This window comes from Lactuca sativa, chromosome 2, assembly GCF_002870075.4.
Source record: "Lactuca sativa cultivar Salinas chromosome 2, Lsat_Salinas_v11, whole genome shotgun sequence".
Taxonomy (NCBI): domain Eukaryota; kingdom Viridiplantae; phylum Streptophyta; class Magnoliopsida; order Asterales; family Asteraceae; genus Lactuca; species Lactuca sativa.
This window is the reverse complement of record NC_056624.2, coordinates 93,663,770-93,671,749: the sequence shown is the minus strand read 5'-3', so window position 1 is coordinate 93,671,749 and position 7,980 is coordinate 93,663,770.

The window sequence follows — 7,980 nt, the reverse complement described above, 5'->3', positions numbered from 1 at the left end:
ATGCAAGCATCACCAAGACATCTATACATACTACTCTACTAGGCAACTCAGCATATAGTGTGCCAGGAGCCACCTTCCGATCTTTCATACATAATAGCATACAATGCGCCAAGAGCCACCTCCTGGTCTTTCGTACATAATAGCATACAGTGCGCCAGGTGTCACCTCCTGGTCTTTCGTACATAATAGCATACAGTGCGCCAGGAGCCACCTCATGGTCTTTCATAGATATTGCCTAGGGCTAACCCCCAAGTCTTCATGCCATACGTAATAAGATATTGTCTGCTAGGAGCCGTCTCCTAGTCTTTCATGCGTAATGCCTGGGGCTAACCCCCGGGTTTTCCTATCATACATAAACTAAATGGGCCGGAATTATGGCCGTAGAACCATACAAACAGTGAGGAGACTCACCTTGAACTGCTGAAATTGTTGATAACCCTCTGGCTGCTATCCAACAACTCTCCGAAATGCTGCTCCTCTAGCTCCCTAAGCTACCAATACCAAAAATAGCAACACTTAACCTAACTATCCTCAAGAAGCCAACTAAGTCAGCTTTGGTTAAAGTCCTTGTCAAAGTCAACCTTCTATTTGACTCGACTCGTCGAGTTGTTCTTCCAACTCGTCGAGTCCAAGCTCCTCAAGTCCCACAATAACCCCGACTCCACTCGTCGAGTCTATCGAGAACTCGACGAGTTTTCCTTCATCTAACACTTCGGGACTATCTTCAACCGACTCTCCAAGTTCAATCTTGAACTCGCCTAGTTCATATTCAAAACTAAGAAGATTGCCTTGGACTCGTCGAGTACTATGATCTTCAGGTCCATTACGGACCCAGACTGGTTGAATCCTTTACTAACTCCACTAACTGATCCGAATCACAAACATAAGGCTTTGGTTTTGTGACCCGACTCGTCGAGTCCATGAACTAACTCGTCGAGTCCACCTTGTGACATCTCTATTCTGGCAATTACAGTCCATTCCAACACCTTCAACCTATAGATCTGGACTTCTAATGCCAGCATTGCACATAAAGTTGCTAACTTTACGTTCATGCAAGGTGTTATGGAGCTAAAACTCCTAATCCAAGCTAAACTGAAGGTATAGGACATGAAATGGAGTAAGAGTTGGATAAAGCTACCCACTCAGAGCTCCTCAAGCTTAGAAATGCCCAGATCTGAAGTCCTTTTCGTCCTCAAAGGCTCAATACTTAGATTCGCCTTGGAAATGACCCAAAAAGGGAAAAATATAAGCTAGAAAGGGAATCTAGATGATTAACAGCCATAAGCTTTATACCTCCAAATGATCTGCAATGCTACCCCAACTATGGATCTATAGCTTCTTCTTGCACCACCAAGGTCCTTCTTCCTTCTCAAAGCTTCAATTCACTCTCAAGGAAAGAACTGACTCAACAATGGAGTTGGGTGGCTAGGGTTTTGAGTTCTGGACTAGAGAGGCTGCAAATGAAACCCTAGGGAGGAGAATAGGATGCTTAAATAGGGCACCAAGTCTCGGAATTAGGGTTTCCAAACCCAGACCAGACTCGCCGAGTCCACCGCCGACTCGCCGAGTTGGTCACTTAATCCGCGACACGGTACCCGCTCTGACTCGTCGAGTTCCTCCTTATACTTGACGAGCTGACCCATTTTACTTAGGGTTTTCTTTCCTTTTCGGGTTTTCTGGATTTTGGGTGTTATAACTCTCCCCCACTTAAACTAGACTTCATCCTCGAAGTCCGCCACGGTCGACTCTCTTACAATCCGCTTACAACTTTACGCACTTCACCCAATTGGTCCATTCCTGGATACATCATCCTCGGGATAATTCGATCATTACTACCTTCAAGTACAACCCTTTAAAGCTTCGAGTACTTGGGATACTCATTTGCCGCTCATTGAGAAGCTTTACAGGCGAAAGTGTAGCTCACCGTTGTGTTGGGTGGTAGTTGGAGATACACAATTGGCTAGAGAATGTGCAAACGATACTATGCACGGGACCATAAATAATACACGAGACTACATAGAAAATTGTCCAAATCAAAGAAATACTCAAAGCTACCCGTGATCGTCAGAAGAGTCATGCGGATACAAGACGTAAACCATTAGAATTTCAAGTGGGAGATAGAGTCATGCTAAAGGCCTCCCCATGGAAGGTGTGACATCCCCAAATTCACATTCATTTTAAAAAATTTATCTATGCTTATTTTAAAAATTAGAGTATCCATTTTAAAGAATAATATTATGAAATTCGTTCCCAGAAAACATGCTAAAGATATTATCAAAGCATTTCCAAAGAAATGTATTTTGTTTATATTAAAACATTACGATGTCATCGTCAGTATAGAAACATAAGCATAAACAGACCTTACATTCATTTACACTAATGATTGACATCTCCTTTAATCTCTTAATGTAATGTATCTTCGTATCGACACATGTGATACAAATAAACTGAGTGAGTGAGGTTAGGAAATCTGGTGAGTACATAGGGTTTTCAACACATAATAATATAATTATTATGTTTAATCATCAAACAAATAAACCAATTTCCCATCTCCATTATCTTCTTTATTCTTAAGTATCTTCCCTAAGAATCATTTATTCTTCATTCATTCATTCCTAAGGATAGTCCTAAGGAATAGGCACGCAGTCCATCGCTACCAGGGTTTATCCAATAGGCACTAAGTCCATAGTTATCGATGTTATCTATTAGGCATTAAGTCCATATTTTGCAATATTCATCTATAGGGCACTAAATCCATAGTTGCTAACGTTCATTTGGAAGACACTAAGTCCATAGCTACCAGGGTTTTTGTAACATCCGGCTTTCCAGGTACATTATTTATTCATTTATTTTGGAGATTTTGGAGGTACTTGGCGAGTTGATGCTTAGACTCGCCGAGTAGAGTCGCGATTTTCCATCCGGGTTAATGATCGGACTCGGCGAGTCCGAGCTATTTAATGAAACCCTAATCCCCGGGGTTTGAGGCCTATTTAAAGGGGATTATAGCCACCAATTGCGGCTACCAGACCCCTGTGTGAAACCCTAGCGATCTGGAGCGTTTGTGAGGAAGAAGAGGCCATTTTTGATCCTTGTGAGTGCATAGGGTTTGGAAATCTTGTGAGTACATAGGGTTTTCAACACATAATAATATAATTATTATGTTTAATCATCAAACAAATAAACAAATTTCCCATCTCCATTATCTTCTTTATTCTTAAGTATCTTCCCTAAGAATCATTTATTCTTCATTCATTCATTCCTAAGGATAGTCCTAAGGAATAGGCACGAAGTCCATCGCTACCAGGGTTTATCCAATAGGCACTAAGTCCATAGTTATCGATGTTGTCTATTAGGCATTAAGTCCATATTTTGCAATATTCATCTATAGGGCACTAAATCCATAGTTGCTAACGTTCATTTTGTCACACCCCAAAACCAAGAACGGCGGAAACGTTCTGGGGCGGAGGACGTCATGTATAATATCAACAACAATGTAAAGTAGTAAACAAGAAACAACATCATCCATTGCATTAATAAAATAATTATTATACAATTGTGGTCTATCAAATTTTGATAAACACTAAAGCATAAATCAAAATGAAAGATAAGTCTTGAACAAGCTCCATCTTCCTTTCTCCTTGCATCGGTACCTGTCTATGATGACCTGAGGATACAAGTAATTTTAAAAGCGAGAATCAGCTTTAAAGCTGGTGAGATCATAAGTAATTAGTGTCTTAATTTGCATGTAAGAATTTGTAAGACTATGTATTGTAAGTATTGAAAGTGTATATGAACTGTAAGTGTTTGAAAAACCCTAGAATCCCTATGATTCCTATTAGTATATGAAGGTGTCTTCTACCAAGACCTAACTGTTCTGAATGTAGTCTTCTACCAAGACCTAACTGTTATGAATGTAGTCTTCTACCAAGACCTAACTGTTCGGAATGTAGTCTTCTACCAAGACCTAACTGTTCTGAATGTAGTCTTCTAACAAGACCTAACTGTGTTACTATTATTATCATTGTAAGAAATTGTATCCTTTAGTACTAGGATACCCAAATATAATTCACCTCCTTGGTTATGTGAATGAGTCACAAAATAAAGGTAATAATATAACTAACCTGAATATTACCCTTTTGTACTAGGGTAACTATCATTGTTAACTTTAAGCCATCCGTAGACGTACTCTTACCTCTGTTGCTAACAGCTGGGTACAGGAATAGTTAATCCCTTAATCGTATACCTGTAATGGTACCAACCGTTTGACATCCGTGGATGTGCTTTTACCTCTGTAGCTAACAGAGATTCTAGGAATGGTCAATCCCACAATCGTATCCTTTGGTACTAGGATAATAAATCCATTCTATCTCGTCGAATATGTGATTGTATCATAAGGTAAAGGTAAGAATGAGGATTTGATAACAGAGTCGATACATATAAAATGTAATAGGACTCCTCCTGATATATCTATGCAAAAGTACTCCTATGAGTATAACCATGTAAATATTATAGTAGAGTACTGTAAGGTTCTACGTGTACTAGTTGTAATGTGTGTTCTCTCTATCTAGCAAGTATAGTAATGTAATCGTTCTAGTATAGTTGTATATGTTCTCGTCCTAGTATAGTTGTATATGTAATGTACAGTAATGTTCTAGAAAGTATTGACTCATCAATGAACTGACTCATTGTATGATATCGTGTTCTAGTAATGGTTCTAGTATCTTCCTGAACTACCCATATGGTAGCTTACTAGTAATCTAAGTGGTACGTATATACATGGATGTATACCCTTGCTACCCAAGGGCATAGGATGAACTGGAAGGACCTTTTATGACTTTATATGTACACATGATATATAACTAATATTTAAACGACCTTCGGACGAGTATCCGATATCCCACCAGACCACATCTTAAGGCGCGAAAAGGAAATAGGGTGGATAGCCTTCCTAAATCTTCTAAACATTTCTTATATAACTATACATATAGAGGCATGCAATTTATAATATAAAAGCATAAATAAGTTTGGTAAAACCTTTGAAACATAAATATTAGTATAAGGAAAGATCGACTTGATGTCCATTTATAAAACAATTTGAAGGCATAAGTTTGATAAAACAATATAAGTATAAGGAACATTTGTTTGAAACACAGTTGTAAATAAGTTTGAAATATGATAAACAGAGTAAGAGGTACAGTGTAATAAGTAGTTTAAAACATATATAATGTTTATAAAAATCATTTGAAGGAAACCTTTTGGGTAAAACGGCTAATGAGTAGCCAAATCTTTTGAATGCTGTATATTAATCACATGTGATTGATGTAATAAGTAATATAATCCTACTTACTAATCACATGTGATTGACATAATAAGTAGCATGATTCTACTTGTATCCCCCCCATAAAACATTTAAAATAGTTTAAAACATTAGTTAAGGGGTATGAACTCACCTGCAGTAAGTGACTGGAATTGAACGGACTGTTATCGTACGGAAGGATCGGACAAGTGCTTGGTGTCAAGTGAAGACTTAGACACACACAATGATCCTAATTACATATGAAGACATATCTATATAAATAATTAGAGATTTAATCACTAATTATACAAGTATAAACATTTAACGCGAGGACAACACTTTTGGTCAAGTGCTAGGAGGCTAATGGGTTGCAACAAAGGAGTGCAATGCCCCTAATGGAAGTTTAAGGTCAAAAGACCATAATCATTGGAGTTTACGGCCCAGGGGAGTAAGCTCCTGGCCGTAAACTCTCAACCAAGGCTTGGAAGGGTACTTTGAATTACTACAACCTTAGTGGGAATTGTTTCAAGGCCTATGCAAGTGTTTGGGCACAACATTGACTCCTTTAGGGAGTTTACGGCCCAAAGACCCTATTCCCTTGGAGTTTACGGCCGTAAACTCCCTTGGGAGGGTTCTTATTGTTCTTTCAAGTCTCCAACATTTCTAGGAACAAGTCTAGGCTTTAGCACTTGGCTTAAGGAAGGTTTATGGCACTAAATGGTACCATTTTATGGAGTTTACGGCCTTGGAACCTTTTGGGCCGTAAACTCCCTCACACATGGGGTTCTAAATGTTTTAGTTAGTCCAAAACTCATCTAGGTACATGCCCTAATTGTCTCTTGGCCTAAGGAAGTGTTTAGGGTGTCCTTTGACCCCTTTAAAGGAGTTTACGGCCCAAGAAATACTCTTGGCCATAAACTCTTCAATACTTGTGCTTTTCATGAGTTTTCTAGGTCCTAAACACATTAAGGTATTTGCCTAAAATAGAGTCCAAGCCTTAGGAAGTGTTTGAAGGGATTTTGGCACTTAAACTTGGAGTTTACGGCCTAAGGAGCTTCTTGGCCGTAAACTCCCTTCTAGAATTGATTTCTAATGGTTTTGGTGGCATAAATCATGAGTTTAAGGCTTCTAGGTTTTTGTTCTAAGGCTAAAGGAACATTAGGCACTCATTTGTGCCTTCACTTGGAGTTTACAGCCCAAGAGATGTTCCTTGGCCGTAAAATCCCAAAACTAAATGGTTTGGATTGATTTCTAGCCTCTAATGCTCATACATAAAGTCCTTAACTAGTTGCCTAACACGGAAATGGGACTAGATGGCCTTTAGGCTTGATTTTGGAGTTTACTCCCCAAGAACGTTCTTGGGCGGTAAACTCCCGGATCTTGCATTTTAGACATGTAAACAATGTTATTTAGCATATAACAAGTATTAAAACACATCTATGAAAGTAGACTCACAATCTGGGATGAAAACCCGAAGATCCGTGAGAGAGAAATTGGCTTTTCTCTAATTGGAATTCAACTAATGAACCAATTTGGTTCAGAATTCTATTTATAGTCCTGAGATTTTTGGCAGAAAATATTTCTATTCTCGGAATGGATTCTAATGACCTAGAGTAATGGAATTACAGTGTTGCACAAAATCCTAGTGCATCCACTCTCCTAATAACTCCTTAGGTGTAAAACCCTGAAAACTGCCAAACTTATTCCATAAGTCTGAATTTTCACTGTAACTGCTCTACTTCTATTGGATTGAAATGGTTTGATTAGAATGGAAATTTCGGGTTGTCACATCATCCCCGTATTAAAGGGAATTTCGTCCCGAAATTAGAATTTAGGCAAGGAAGTATGCACGAATGATCGATACGTGATGAGGAAACTTCCTAATCGATTGGTTCTAGCGCACTTAAGTGAAATCGGGCTCTCGGTTGGTATCCCAACGAACCTTCACTAACTGGCGACAACGTTGCTTCGTCCGCTTGACCTCTCGGTCGAGGGTCACTACGGTTCTAATACGAAGGCGAGGATCTCGACGAGTAGACTTGCAAAAGTCCTAACGAAAGGTATGGTTTCACAATCGAGATGCGAAGAGTAGAATGTACGTTACTGAGTTCGCAGAGTAGGTCTAGTTTGTGCGAGGCATAGGACCGATTCTGATAAGAATCTCGGAGGTCCTGTCAAATTTGGATTTTAGCTTTCCACGCCTTATGAAGCGTATTAAGCCATTCCCAGAGTGAGTTATCCTAAAGAAATTGGTCACTCACTCGGAATCTCAAAGGTTCCTTTTCTTGCGTAACTTCCCAGTCAAAGGCCACCCCTTGCTGGGTCAAAGTCGTACGAGTTTCTGTAGCTTGCGAGGAGTTCTGAATGAACTAAGGTGGTAGGTCGGTAAGACCTAAAATTTGGCGAAAGACTGTCGGCGTCTCTGGTGTCGATAAATGCTCAACGGTTTTGACAAATTGAAAGAGTGCTCAAAATTTCTCACATTACTAACAGTGTGTCATAGAAATTTGACTCTTCAATTTCAAAACTCGTGCCTAGAGAACTTAACGAGAAGTTCCTCTGAAGGTAATGTTTCCATTGGTTTTCTTCTTACTACGAGGGTAGATAAGTAAGTCATTACATGGAGAAATGATGAACTGATCCAAGTAAGAAAGACGTAACCCTATTCATTTAGCTCATGAAAA